The sequence below is a fragment of the Aricia agestis genome, chromosome 2, assembly GCF_905147365.1.
Source record: "Aricia agestis chromosome 2, ilAriAges1.1, whole genome shotgun sequence".
Taxonomy (NCBI): Eukaryota; Metazoa; Arthropoda; class Insecta; order Lepidoptera; family Lycaenidae; genus Aricia; species Aricia agestis.
Genome location: NC_056407.1, coordinates 8,593,972 through 8,601,791, shown reverse-complemented (window position 1 = coordinate 8,601,791; position 7,820 = coordinate 8,593,972).

Sequence of the window (7,820 nt, the reverse complement as noted above, 5' to 3'; positions counted from 1 at the left end):
GTTATTGATATGTATAATTATAATTATTGCATTAACATAGAACTATAGAATCCAGTTGACACCTTCTTACATTGCATTATACAAAAACTACGGTTTTAATGTTAATGTAATGTAAATATCAGGAAAACGTTTTAATAACACAACACGTTTATTACGGTACCTAACAAGTAAGTAATGTTATGATCATCTTTAGTCTTCTGATACCAGAAAAAAATGTATACAAGCCCCGCGTTCCATTTGATGTTAAAAACGATCAAAACGCTCAAAATAGGAGGCATTTTGAGTGTTTTGATCGTTTTTAACATCAAATGGAACCCGGGGAAGGTGTCACAAAATGCCGCCCGAGCGTCATGAATTTTCCCATACAAAAATAAAAATCAGGCAAGTGCGTGTCATGCCAATAACGCAATATAGGGTTCCGTAGTACGGCTATTTTTTTTTAATTTTTGTATGGTCAATGAACGTACATTTATAACGTGTTTTACACTAGTACTAACAATATTATCTCAGTTACGTCCAAAGGAAAAGTTCCTTTGTACTTCTACGAATACATTTTTTGAGTTGATCGACTATTACTCAATAACTTATGAAGTCTTCTTAGCCGTCATAGTTTTCTTTTTAAATTCAGCATAATAATATATTTCCTACTCCCGTGAATTTTTTCACATTTCCAGAAGCAACCGTTTAGTTAGCTGGTAGAAACTGGACTCTTAACGATTTTTTCCACTTTAAAACTTCATATATATCACAAATGGGTACCTAAATAGGAAAATGATCTTTGAATATTTAAAAAAAAACCTATCCAACGACACCGCACACGGTGGGTCGACGCGAAAAAAAACCACCACCGCATTGATTTGTAGGGGACTGGGGAGGTACCGTAAAAAAATAATATATTTTATATACCATTTTATCGGTATCATTAAGATGTGCAATCATGCCGAATTACAGCTTTGTAGGCCTTATAGTCTCTGAGCAAAACCGTGGACAGACAGACGGACGGCCGGACAGACGGACAGACAGGCGAACGGACAGACCGAAACTATAAGGGTTCCTTGTTGACTACGGAACCCTAAGAAGAAGTTGCTCTTTCAAAGATGCTACTTTGACAGTGAAAATTTTTTTGTTGACTTACTCGTATAATGTCACGAAGTTATAGGTCCTACATAGATGATAAAGTAGGTACTTAATTCAATCTTCGTGGCATATTTTACTGGAGCAGCATTCTTGAAACGAGGTAATACTTTCGTCTTCGAGGGATCCCACTGTCATTTTGTGGGAACTGGCTGTACTTGATAATATGCTAATGCCCGCTTACTGCAATCCAATACTATGGCCACATCCCCAGCTCTATGATCGTGAGAGGCGAATTTCATAGATCTGCATAATCTATAATACTTGCTTAAACCCAATTATTTAAAATGGAAACCAAACTATATCATAATCAAAGAAATCCACTGTAACTTGTGTTTAGCCAATAAATAAATAAATCGGCCAAGTACGAGTCGGACTCGCGCACGAACGGTTCCGTTCCGATACAGAGCAAAATTAGGCTAAAAATATGTGTTTTTTGTATGGGAGCCTATAGCATTTTAATTTTAATTTTATTTTATTATTATTATTAAATACTAAAGTCCTACACATATAACAAAAGAATGTGTGAAAAATTCACACATTCTTTTGTCCTACCTATTGCCATTATTGATATAGAGCAAAAAAGGCCGAAAAAATCACGTTGGTTGTATGGGATTTATATCTAAGGGCGAAATCCTTAAATATTAATTTTATTTTGTTTTCAGTATTTGTTGTCATAGCGGAAACAGATCATCTGTGAAAATTTCAGAAGGGTAGCTATAGCGGTTCTTGAGATACAGCCTGGACGGACAGACAACGAAGTCTTAGTAATAGGGCCCCGGTTTTGCCCTTTGGGTACAGAACCCTAAAAAGTGGTTGAATCTGTAATTGGTACATTAAACTTTACACAAAGTTTGACCGAGCAACCTGAGAGGTTAAGTTAAGACTTTAATCTTAATTTCACAGATTATTTTAAGATTGAGCTCCATATTACGTACTAATTATGATTCTGGGAGCGCCGTAAAAACTCTATTGTAAGTATGTTATAGCTTAATATAGCAAACAAAATATATATATGACGTCTCTTTCAGGATCGTAGACATAATAATCATTCAACTTGACCGTAACCTATTTAACCTCGAGACAAGGTCAGATATTAAGAATGAACTTTTACATTCAGACTAAACTACAATCTGCATTGTAAATATTTCGGAAATAGCCAGCTCATTTACAACTACATACGACTTGATAATGATGGTTTGCAAAAGAAATTTTATAATTGGCTTATAATTAAACATGCCAAATGTTAAAGAAAATTCACATATTTTCAGTTATGTACCAATGAAAACAATGTGTAATCTTTTTATGGTAATTAGATTTTAACTGGCAAATAAAATAAATTATAATGAGCATTATGTTCGTGTAAGTTTCTCGAAATTAACATTGCCGTTATTTGCTCCTAATTTTACATAGAGGAATGTCTACATAATATTACAATAATTCGAAAATGAAATTAAATAATATTCCTCCTCGCTTACACCATAAACAAACCTAGTTAAGTTGTTCAACGACCCGTACCTAGACCGTAACTTTAAAAAAAAGATGTAAAACTAAAATAGGACAGTTAGTATTAAGGTTATAGGTTTCATCGCCTACGAATGCGACTCATTTATATTTAGATATTTCGCCGAACAGATTCGTAGTTTGAATTGTGACGCAAAACGTTATAGAGTCGTCTGCGAGGAATCCTAAAGATAATTTTAAAGTGAATTCCATTTAGATTGTGGCAGGTTCCCGAATTTGAAATATTCGGTCAGTCTGTGCGGGGTGAGGCGGGGTGCGGCGGGGTGAGGCGAGGGCGCAGGCGCAGGCTGCGATATATCATGTTTTTGCCGGCGCGGCGGAATGCCCGCCTGTATAATTTGGCCGGCCACCCGGCAACCGCGCGTCTGCCGCGCCGGCCGCCGCCCGCCGCCCGCCGCCCGCCGCCCTACGTCTATATTATCAGTAGATAAATTTAAGCTTTGTCTTTGCCTCGTATTTCGTCCTCTCGGAGAATCGCTTTTGTTTTTTTTTCGCTCGTGAACGCCAACAAAAAACTGAGTAGAGCGAACGAAGTGGGTATAATTTATTTTATAGTCGGCTCGCTCGTATAACTCGGCCGTGGACGGCTGGACGCCGATTTATCCCCATCTCGGCGTAATTAACGTAAATGGATCGGCCGGGGTCGGTGCCTCTGATAGTTTGACCGCCTCGCTCCACCGTTTTTCCCTCTCGAATCGACGCTCGAAAGCTTTTATTCGATTTCACATTAACCGAGAGAGAGTGAACCTATTAGCTCTACGTTTCCCGATCGAATCGTCCGAGAGCTCCTTCGATTCGTAGATTCGATTTCGAGGAGAGAAGCACCGTATCCCCGAGGGAATTATAATTGTTTTGCATTCTTGGCCGGGAACAAAAACAAAAGGGCGAGGAGCGGCCCCCCGCGTGCGGCCCGCGGACCAGACCAAAGTCTGACGACTCGCATTCTCTCCAGACAAAAAGCCCTGCATGAATCAGAATAGGCGAACGTCTTCCATTTCAAATTAGAATTGAATTTTCATTTGCATGGTAATTGTTTTGGTGTAATAGGGTTGTAATTTGTTATATTAGTGGGTTGGATATTTGAATATCATTATGACAACAGATCAAGAGAATATAAATGTCCTAAATAGAAATGCACTAATATTGGAAGTTGTAGAAGTATCTGTAGTGCAAATAAAAGTTAAAACATAGAATCATCAGTAGTTTAAAAGTAACTTTTAAGAACACTTCAGCCATTTCATCTAACATTGGACATTGTAGTACATGGGCATATACTAAATAATAGGCATGCTGACGCTGATAAGGCAGCATCGACTATCTGGAGCCCGCAATGCATAATAAGGTGTCACTCGCATAATAACCTGCCGAGACGCAGGGAGAGGCGCGCGGCCATCGACCGCGGCATTCTCTCAAAATATTTCAAGTATGCACAAATTAAACAGGTTTTCCTTTATTACTTTTCAATAAATAAATACTCCTTTGGACGCCGGTGCTTTTATGTTTCAGTTTCCTAGTCCTTTCAGTAGAATCTCGTATCTGGACCCGTTTAATATGCACGCCGAGTTTACGACTGTTTAAGGAAAGTTGTGGGTAGGTACTATAAATAGTCTAGCCATCTAGAGCACTGTTTCTTGTGTTGAGTGCGCGTTCAATCTTTTTAATAGTCGCTCGGTCGTAGAGTCGTTATCGCAGCAATTAATTGTAATTACATTATTAAACTTATATAATTCAATTACACTATTTATTTTATTGTTATGAACAATGCTTTTAGCTTAAATTATTGTAAAATTACCATCCCAGGCTTGTTTCAAAAGATTTGAAATAAAAGCTATTAAATAAGCGAAAAATTAAATGGATTGAGATTTGCTTTTCAAAAGTAACATTAAGGGTGGGTTGCACGAGAGGCGTAGTTATAGTTAAGGGATTATCGTTAAATATGACGTCCATTATGGACTAGGGATTTGACAGTTCATTTGACATTTGTTAATAATATGGTTAAAGTTATAGTTAAAGTTAGTTGGATGCAACCCACCCTTAAACGTCAAAATTAATCATGCAGGACTCAGATTATTATAATTTTTATTTAATTTAATTTAATAGAAATAACATTTTACTTCTGTACTTTTTAGTATTACTAGAGATCGCCCAATGGTCGAAATTCGACCTTACTTGCAACGACATTAGGACTGCTACCTATATTTTGTAAAAAATATTGACTTCATCATAGTTTTTTTCAATTCTTGTCTCTAGGACTCAGCTGATCTCAGACTGGCCGTTTAAGCATTGTCTAATAGTATCTAAAATTAAGTAAAAAAAAAACAATAATAAATTTTCAATTTGTCAACTTGTTGTCAACAGACTTCAACCATAAATAAAAGAGTATAATTCGTATGTATAGGCTTGTCACTCAAAAATCTGTCATTTTTCCTAGTAGTAGTGTCGTAGTGTGTGTAACGTTTTATTTGTTAAAAATATATATGATAAAAGCATAATTTAAAAATAATATTAGCTCGATGCACTCCTTCACCATATAAACTATAACTGTGCGAAATTTCATGCACCTACGTTTCCCCATTTTTCGTAAAAAGGGTTACAAAGTTTTTCTCTCACGTATTAATATATAAAAGAAAGTTCACTTTGACCAATGACATTACAAGTGGAAATTGTAATGTAAGTGATAAGACGTAAGGAGTCCGTAGATACAAGATTCAAGAATGACTGAGGTAGTAAGCTAATAAAGTTACATTAATAACAAAATATTTCAAACTTTTCAGTTACGAAGCAGGCTGTATTTGGTGTATTGGAATTCGGAAAACTTTTTTTATTTCCTCTGTCTTTGATACGTAAAGGTCACTGATATAATAACACTATTTTAGTGAGACAGTGTGGGCGCAGGTTCGAATATAAATACACGGCTATCGGCTGCAGGAGGATAATATGCAAATGATTATGAAAATATTTGACAGTCACGTGGCGCAGGCCGTACGCTACATGCGCGTACGCACCTCAATAACAATCTACTTTCACCGTAAGGGCGTCGTCACATCAGATAATTCGTTAGAGCTATCATCGGAAAATTCCAACAATAATATTGAAACATATAATTGACGTATTGTATGGAACAGTATTTATTTTGAAGACGACTTAAGATTCGCGCCGTACATACTTCATACATAGATTCCTGTATTTTTTCAAACTGCACATGTTTATGTATTAATGTAATTTAAAATACATTTGGATATGACAGTTTAATAGATATTATAATAGTCAATATATCTAATATTATTATCGATAACATATAAGTGCCCGAACGAATCAGTCGTCCAAAGTGAATCAAACCCGCTTTATCGAGTTAAAAAATCACATAAATGAAAATGAGGTTGAGTATTTCACTCAAAATATTATTAATTCATATTGGATAATGGAGTTACAAAAAATAATAATTATTATAGTATTGCAATTATTGCAAGCAAAGCAATAGATGTACGAGTACCTATATAATAAATTATATATTAAACAATACAAAGGATGTAGAGTCAAAAATCGTAGTCAAATGTTTAGTTCCCTTTTTTATTTGGGGACATTTTGACAGTTGGTAAATTAACGTAAATATACCACATTTTTTCTGTCAAACGTCCATCATGCCATATCTTAGGTTTTAAAGTCTTTGAAGTGAAGTGAATAGTGAGCGACTCAAGACCGGCGCGTATAACGGTGGTGACATATTTAGCCTCGCTGTTCACAGCTTCGCGTCTAACCAGTCAGTATCCATTTTTTAATCTCAGATTTTTTTCTTATCAGCCATTTCGTGGTCAACTTTTGATCGATATTGATTATTATCGAATTTAAATTTAAACATTCTAAAATTAGAACGATTTAACATGTTATGAGGTCCTCATACGTAAATTGAGTTTACTAACGTCATAACATTTTTATGTTTGTGTTTTGTGCCCATTCGCAGTCTTGTCGCATTTTCCGCCAAGTTAAAAATAGAATTATTTCTTATTTATCTTGATACGCAATACCTCTACACGTTCTACCTTTAAAGGTCTATTAACTATTAAATTACTTATTAGGAACGAACATTTAGTAAAACTCATGAAAACTTTAATCGCCAGGCAAAATTCTCATGTAGGTACAACAATTAAGTTCAGAGTATACAGGGTGTAACAAAAATAAGTGATAATACTTTAGGGTGTGTACGTGTTCCTTGTAGAGAGTTCACTGTGAAAGTAGCAGTGCTGAAAGTCAAATTTTTTTTTCACTTTTGTATGGGGAAACTCGTGACGCTCGGGCCATTGCCCATACAAAAGTGAAAAAAATTTTCGTCTTTCAGCGCTGCTACTTTCACAGTGAACTCTCTACAAGGAACACGTACACACCCTAAAGTATTATCACTTATTTTTGTTACACCCTGTATAAACCTACTACTCTAGTGACATTATAAACAAAAATCCCTTGCAACGTATTGTACATTTTTTTATAGTTAGGACTTGGTTTTATGATAAAGTTAAACTTCATTATAAGTATCCACAAACACATACTGTACAGAATGTTATAAGGTCCTATTCATAATTACTTTCTGTTAATTTTGTGTCGGTCCTTGGGCTCCATCGACCTTATTGCCCAACGCTTGTTTGGTAATATTCACCCGCAAATCGCAATTGCCTATTTACATGTTACATAAACAGATCTAATACGATAATGAAACATTATTATTTATTGGCTTTGAATAAATGCGATGTTGTATCCTAATAAAATTATTATATTACTAGCTGTTGTCCGCGTCTTTGTACAAATGAGGTGTAATGTTGTAATGAGCATGAATAATTTTTGCCGCTTTTCCACATTTTCCACTGATACCTTGCTTCTATTGGTCGCGGTCACTCGCGGCGTGATGTTATTGTATAGCCTAAACTTTCTTTTATATCTATGGACGCTTCACACCACGTCAGTTTTGCCCCGTGCTAAGTACCTTAAAGACTTGTGTTACGGGTACCAGACAACGGAAATATATTTAACACTTTTATACTATACCTACAATCTACATATATTTAAGATTTTTATTATATGATACACATATTTAATACACATCCACGATCTTTGAAAACAAAAACTGGAACTTTTTGGAACAAAAAGTTCCGTCGGCGGGATTCGAACCC